Source organism: Papio anubis, chromosome 5 (assembly GCF_008728515.1).
Source record: "Papio anubis isolate 15944 chromosome 5, Panubis1.0, whole genome shotgun sequence".
Lineage (NCBI taxonomy): Eukaryota > Metazoa > Chordata > Mammalia > Primates > Cercopithecidae > Papio > Papio anubis.
In genome coordinates, this window is record NC_044980.1 from 39,438,873 (window position 1) to 39,446,934 (window position 8,062).

Genomic DNA, 8,062 nt, shown 5'->3' on the forward strand with positions numbered 1-8,062 from the left:
GGAGCTAACACTCCACTGCCACCACCATGGTAAGTAGATAACATCAGTTTACCCAAACTAGTTCCAGCATAAGCCTGTTGAAGGATAATTATTATCAGTGCCCCTTTCACTCACAGAAGTATCATGTTTTGCAAGATAAATCATATGTTTGTCCTAATTATAGGACTTAGTCACATTTATCCTACTTTGTAATTGCTTTTAAGGCAAAGAATTCACAAACATTCTAGCTTCATTTCCTGATTTTATTTTGCTCTGTAAGTGAGAAGAATAAGTGCAGATCCCAATAAACGCATTCCTGTTTCACCCTCATCACAGGACCTATGGGGACTCTCGTTAGGGAAAGTGTGTATCTTTTAGAAACCAAGGTAACCACAAGCAAACCTTGCCTATGAAGACAAGACCACCAAGAAATTTGACTGAAAGGCAAGCAGTCTCAAGATTCCCCCGTAAATAAAGATATGACCTGGAGAGAAACCTTCACCTCCATCCTGGTGATCCTAAACATCTATTAGGTGGATAAACCATGCTGCCTGCTACATCCAGGGATTCGGAAGGACAACTGAAGCACATCTGTTAATTACTTTGAATTCCACAGAAATGGAATTTCCAGAGAAATTCCTGACATTGTTAGAAGAATGTTGCAAAGGTCAGATGGTAGGATAATTTCTCTCTGGTTATAACTTCAGGGAAATTACCCCAATCTAGAGTTCTACTTCCATCAAATGTGCAAAATAGTAACCCAGTAGCACCCCCTTTGACTTTACCCCTCTGCTCTCTCACAACCCTGTGAACATGCATAGGGAGGCAAGAGTTTGGGGGCAAATGGTGGCACGCAGCATCTGTGTGAGGGAAATGCCAGTAAGAGATGGCCAAGTTTTGAACATAATCACCTTGAGGATAAAGTAAAAGCAGCCTACATCCTTTGTGTTTATATAGATAATGTCCAGATTAGGACTGTCAGGGACTTCTGATTTCTAATCTTCCTCCTGCTCTGGGTCTGGTAGTGATATAGGCAATTAGTAGCAGCCCCAGCAATGTACCTGATGTCCTGAAGAGGAGGTCCCAGAAAAGGAAACATTGTCTCTCTTCTTCCCAAGTGAAGTTAATTCCTGTCCAAGCCTAAAAGTCCAAAATTAGATAAAAAAGAGTCCTGGAGGCATCAAACTGACCCCAGGGAAAGTGTGAAGCTAAATGCCCACTTACGGTACTCTCAGAGAGAGGTTTATGTCACCCTGGACTTATATAAGATATGACAGATATCCCCAATTTAATTCTGATCTTAGGTTAACATACCTACCTGCCTTTCTTCCTCCTTCTTTTATACTTTATACTTCTTAGCTACCCCACTTTCTCACCCAACAGTAACAAGTCATTTAACCTCTTCATATTTTAGTTTCCTCATAGGCAAAATCAGTGAGGCAGTTGAGAGAAGAATGGGGACTACATTTAGACAAAAACCACCCTACAGAAGCCCTGTATTTCTTCATGAAGCAAAGGCATAGCTACCAACTCCCTATACCTAATCACTCTGCAAAGTGTGAAGAATAAAGTGAAAGTGACCAAGGCAGTGACATCAAAGGCAAGCTAATTCTGTTGCTACATCAAAGGATGGTTATAGTATAATCAGAGCTGTGCAGGGTTCCATAAAACAATTCATTTATCCATAATACTCATTGCAGGTGCTTCCCAGTCTGTTTTCCCTCTGTCTCCAACTTGAAACTATAGGAGTCAAAGAGAATTGCCTACTTATCGATCCCAAACTACTTGCCCCCGTCTGCCATGCCTATAGAAAGGGAGATCCAGAAGTTGAGAGCCCGGATCTAGCCCACTCTCAAACAAGAATCAATTCTGTGATCCTGGGGCCATCTTTTAACTTCCTGGACCGATTTTCTCTCCCAATGCCAATGAAGGGTTTTGTCTCCATTAACTTTAAGATTCTTTCTATTCAAACATCTCCAATTGCCTAAGACTTTTTATGTTCTTTTATATCTCCTCCTTTCTGTCTTCTTACAGTTGTGTTTGTGCTCCCATGCTCCTGTATTTATAATCATCTGGCAGAGCCATAATAGATCAGAGGTTAAGAAGTACAGCCTTCGGCATCAGAGAAACCAAGATTTGAGGTTCAATCCTGCTACATACCAGCCGTGTAACTTCAGGTAACTTATCTTTCCTTATCTGTAAAATGAGAATAATAATAGTGCCTACCGCGTAGGGTTGTAGAGATATTGCATGCAGAATTCTTGACACTTATTCAGTTATTCAAGCACCTACTTTGTAACAGGCACAGTGCTGGACCCTGGGAATACAGCGATGAGCAAAACAGATAAGATCTCTGCCTATATGGAGATTACTATCTTGTGGGGAGTGAGTTCTTGAACAAGTCATTACTAAAGTCCAAGAGTGATACATCCTGCTGAAGGAACCATCTGGAGGGGTGCTGAACGATGTAACAAGGAAATTAATTTTGGTGGGAACATGGCAAGAAAATCTTCCTCAAGAAAACTTTAAGTCTGAGTAGAATGGGGGCCAAGGAAAGAGTGGGAACAAGACCCCAAGCAAGGTTGGGGAAGGGCTCATGGGAAAACCTAAAGCTGGAAGGAGTGGCCACGGCCAGAGATGTTGAGTACAAAAGTGGCTAGAGAAGTAGGCAGAGGTTTCATCTTGCAGGCAGAGCAGTCACATAGAGGTTGGTTGTTGCCATTATTACCATCCCCACAAATTTAACGTATCTAAACTGAAATCCATCTTTCAGCCTAAAGCAATTCCTCCCTCCTGCCTTCCCCATCTGTTATCACGGTAATGTTATTTTGCTGGTCTTCATATTTTAAAGTCCTCCTTGGTACTTTTCTCCCCTTAGCACTTTCGTTCATTTGTTCCACAAGTTTTAAGTACCTGCTTTGCTAAGAGGCATAATCTATCATTTCAACTTTTCTGAGTTTCTTCCTCTCTATGCTCTTGTTTCTATTCCAACAGCTCCCACCAAAGGCCTTATTACCTCATGCCTGAGTTACTTCAGTAGCCTCTTAACTGGCAGCCTTATCTTCATTCTATATCAACTCTAAGAACCCCTGGCCACAGACTGAACAAAATACTGCTTTATCCAACTTTATTACTGCTCAATAATAATAATAATAGCCTCCCATCAATCTTCAGATGAAACCGGTTTTCAGAGTTCTTCAAGATATTCCGTGCCTATCCTCAGGCTGCTCTGCGTGTAGGATGAAGAACGCCCATTCTCTTCAAACTGATCTCCTTTGTCCTCCAAACACATGAGACTCATTCCACACTCTAAGCCAGTTCTCAATCCATGAGGCCCATTTTAATCACCTAAAAAGTGCCTAAAATACCCATGCTTGTGCCCACCTCTGGAGATTCTGGAGAGGAACTCAGTCATCAGAATTTTTTTAAGCATGCTAGGTGATTCAAATGTGCAGTCAAGGTTGAGAACCACTGCTCTATGCATCCTACCTGCTGTATCCCTGCCTAAGATGCCTATTCTTCTTCCCTCCCCCACCCCTTCTTCTGTGTCCTTGTAGGTTCAACAATTCCAACTGTACCTGTCTTCTACTGACCATCCAGATTCCAACTTTCTCAAGACCCTTCGAGTATTAGCGGTTTGAGTCAGTTGTTTTAGCAACAAAAAAGCTTTACACTAGGTGGGTGTCCTAGAACTCAGGACCTATAATATATGATGAAATAAAAAGATTAGTGTGAGTCAGTCTTGGAAATTCATGATCATTTATAAGATTTTATCTCTAGAAAAGTAAGTCCTCTCTTATTAAAGAATCTAACGACCATTAGGAGAATGCACTCAGATTTCTAATGTGGGACACTAAGCATTCAACCCTGCCTGTCTTTACTGCCACTCTAGAAGAGTAAGAAATATCATGTCGGGAGGCCGAGACGGGCGGATCACAAGGTCAGGAGATCGAGACCATCTTGGCTAACCCAGTGAAACTCCGTCTCTACTAAAAAATACAAAAAACTAGCCGAGTGAGGTGGCGGGCGCCTGTAGTCCCAGCTACTCGGGAGGCTGAGGCAGGAGAATGGCGTAAACCCGGGAGGCAGAGCTTGCAGTGAGCTGAGATCCGGCCACTGCACTCCAGCCTGGGTGACAGAGCGAGACTCTGTCTCAAAAAAAAAAAAAAAAAAAAGAAAAGAAATATCATGTCACTAATATCTCACGTGCTGGGAAAGACAGAACAAATTTTTCAAGGCTCTGGTGTTGGTTTTCACGTCCTTTGACACCTATTGGAGACTCGTGTAGCGCCTTCCCCTTTGCTGAATATGTAGCAAATGTACTATGTTAGATAGTGCTAATTGTCTGTCCTCATCCTGGAATGAAGCACTTCAAATAAATGGATTTTCTAGAAAGCTAAAATTTACCTCTTTGAATACACAAGTTTTGTCTTATCCATTTTATTATAATACATTCTTACTTACCTTTGAGCTGAGTAAATGTATTGAAATCTCTTCTTAGTCACTCAGTACCATTATCATGAGTCATCAAGAGAGCCATGTAACATCATACAGATGCCTGCGAGGGTTTTTAAAATATCAAAACACTTCCCTCATATATATTCAGTTATCTCATACTGATATCATTTGAATGTATGTCCCTGCCAAATTTCATGTTCAATTGTAATACCCAATGTTGGTGGGTGGGGCCAGGTGGGAGGTGTTTTGATCATGGTGATGGATCTCTCATGAATGGCTTGGGCAATTCCCTGGGTAGTAACTCTAGCTCTGAGTTCACATGAGATCTGGTCATTTAAAAGTGTATGGCACCTCCCCGTAAACTCTCTGTTTTCACCAGGTGAAGTGCCTGCTCCTGCCTCGCCTTCCACCAGGATTTGAAAGTCCCTGAGGCCTCTCTCCAGAAGCCAAGCAGATGTTGGTGTCATGCTTCCTGTACAGCCTGCAGAACCATGAGCCAATTCAACCTCTTTTCTTTATAAATTACCCAGTCTCACATATTTCTTTATAGCAATGCAAGAATGACCTAACACACAGACGTAAACACTTGGCATGTTTATGCCAAAGGGAGGGGAGGAAAACTTTGAAGACTGACAAAGTCATGAACGTCTACCTTGTGCCTGAACCTTGCTGTGTATGCTCCCATTGACCACACGCCTGAATCTTTCTGTGCATATTCTGTGTGATCTGGATGAAAGGTTGAGGGTGACTCCTCTTTTGACCCCATTATAGCATACTTAAATTCAGTGATGGATATCTTTCTCACTGTTAGAATCATCTTTGTTTCATGGATCATTAACCCCAAGGTGACCAGAAGCCTGAAATAAAATGAATGTGTAGAAGAGATTTTCTTGTTAGGGAATAGGTTTTTTTGCATTGATTATGCAAGTGATTCTGGTCCTTGGTAGGAAATTTGCAGTAGGCAATGACCTACAAAAGAGTATTAGATCTAACATCCCCAACCAAATCCCAACAATACAACATAAAAATCTAAGTAACCCTTACATTGCACTTAATACCTGTTTGGAATTAACAGTCATAGTCTTGCAACATTTTCTAAAACTTTTCTTGGGACCCAAATGCATAGTTAGGTTCTTGAATGTATTCCATGACCCTCAGGTGATAAAGGCTTATAATCCCCTGGTTATAACCTTATACACAAGCTCCTGGAGGCTTTAAAATACCCATCACACCCCAAAACAAGACACGCCTTAGATTTAGGCCAAAGTAAGCACCCATATCTGCATATTTCAACAACAGTAAGATTTATTTGCCCTATTTGATAATTTTCTGATTGTTAAATTTGCAGTAAGTATTCTAATATATATATATATTTATTTTTCCTATTTGCAGCTATTATTCTTTCTCAAAGAAAAGTAAAAAAAAAAAAACGTTATTTCTACATCTACATCACTATTATAGCATCTTTCTATCTGCAAGTAAATCCTTGTGAATTTTGTTGGCAGTTCATTGGTAGTTCCTCTCTCTAGCTCTCAGTCTCTCTCTGTCTCCCTCCCACAACCTTCTCTCTCCCTTAGTTGCTTGAAACTTGAAATGAAAATGAATCAGCAACAATGACTGCTGCACTTAAGGAAATGTATGCTCTGGTTTATAATTTATGTATTGAGTCCTGAAGGAGCTTAAGTACTTAACCCCCAGTTTATGATGAAAGTATGAGTAACGGCATCTCTGAATTTGTATCTGATTCAACTTGCTCATTTTATCCAAATCGGGTGTCTAAATTTAGTTCCCACTCAACTTTCATTTCACCAGCATTTTAATCCCTGAATGTGGAGCTGCAATAAAATATGTGTGCTTATCCAAAATGCTTTTTGTTTCTACTTTCAAGAAAAACTATAGCATAGTATCTTTCATAGTCTCAGAAAACTGTACAGCTCTACCTGATGGTAAGTAGGATTACTCCAAGGAATTCTTTCTCAGGGAACTATGTCAAGGGGAGGAGGAAAGGGAGAAGAGAGCAATCACATAAGATAAACATTTGTTGATCTGGTGTATTAATAATCAACTAAATATTTTCAGAATTATCTAAGGATAATTTCATTCGTGTCTTTCCTATCACCACGTCAAATCCAAACTTTTCTATTCAGTTTTTAAGATTTGGCTCTACCTTTTCCATCTAAACATACCTTCCCACTTCTCCCCAAAATAAAGTGCCTGCCCCATTGGATCCCACACAAACTCTGCTCACTCCTAACTCTGTTAACTGTGTGACTTGATTAGCTAAGAGGTGGGTGCATAATGGAAAGAACCCTAGACTAGAAAATAGGAGGTATGGATTTTATTTCTTTTTTGTTAATAAACTAACTGACTTTGCTATGTTACTTAACTCCTGTGAGCCTCAGCTTCCTCATTTATAAAATGAGAGGGTTAGCTTGATACTGTCTAATTGCATCACTTTTTTAGAGCATTCTCTATGCCTACATCACTAACCTAAATATTCTTTTAATTCCATAGTACTCATCATGGAATATATTTTTACTTATCGATTTTTTTCTTACCTCTCTGTATTAGAATGCAAGCTCTATGTGGGCAAAGGTGTTTTCCCATTTTGTTCACTACTGTATTCCCAGAACTTAGAAAAGTTCAATGCATCATAGACACTAAATAAATACTTATTGAATGAATTAATGCATTAAAGAATCATAGATATTATTCTTCTTTAAAGGTGCTCTGCAGATTGAGTTTTTTTCCGTCAAACAAACCCACATTTCTCCCTTCCATGCACTTCTAAGGCAATTACAGTTAGTTGTATAGTTTGGCATTTAAGAATCCTCTTAATATTTCGGATAGATCAGTGTTAACTTCCTTTGTTAAGATTATACATTTCTGACATTTTGGGCTAGTGATTTAAAAAGAGTATAGATTTCTTAGCGCCAAGGGCTCTAGCCTATCATATATTTGCTAGGTAGTTGATCAATTAAATTTATTTAAAATGTCAGCCACATGTTAGGTAACTAACTCAGGTTTTGGTCATCTGCATTTCTTATCTGCAATTCTCTGTGTCTGTTTCGTGGCCGGAGATTATGGAGGTGATGAATAAGTCTCTGCAGGGAGCACAGGGGAAGAGCAGTTATTGCTTCCTTAGTTTGTCACTCCAAATGCAAGTATATAATAGTATCCCTGGGTAATAAAGAGATTGCAGTTGTGGGGAGGGAGGTTTTTTGGGAGGGTTAGAATAAAAATAACTACAAGGACCTTTTAAATAGGAGAAAGAGGAAGTAGAGGATTTGACTTCAAACATTAAAGATAAAAAAGTACCTTAGGCATTGCCTCTTTTCTTACCCTGTGTTTGTGTAAGGAAATTGATTATCAGAGAGGTGAAATGATTTGCCTAAATGCACAAAGAGATTATTATTGAAAGTACAATGAAATACTGCTCATCAAACTCTGGTCAAATAAATTGAATTTTCTCTTTAAAGTTTTACAGGAAACCCATTTGATGTGTAAATATGATCAAAAAACTTTCTAAAATATACCAGCGAGGATACATAATATATTGATACATTTTACTTCTAAGTATAGCCTAGTTAAAGTAATTTCATCTGTGTTTGATATTTTAGGGATA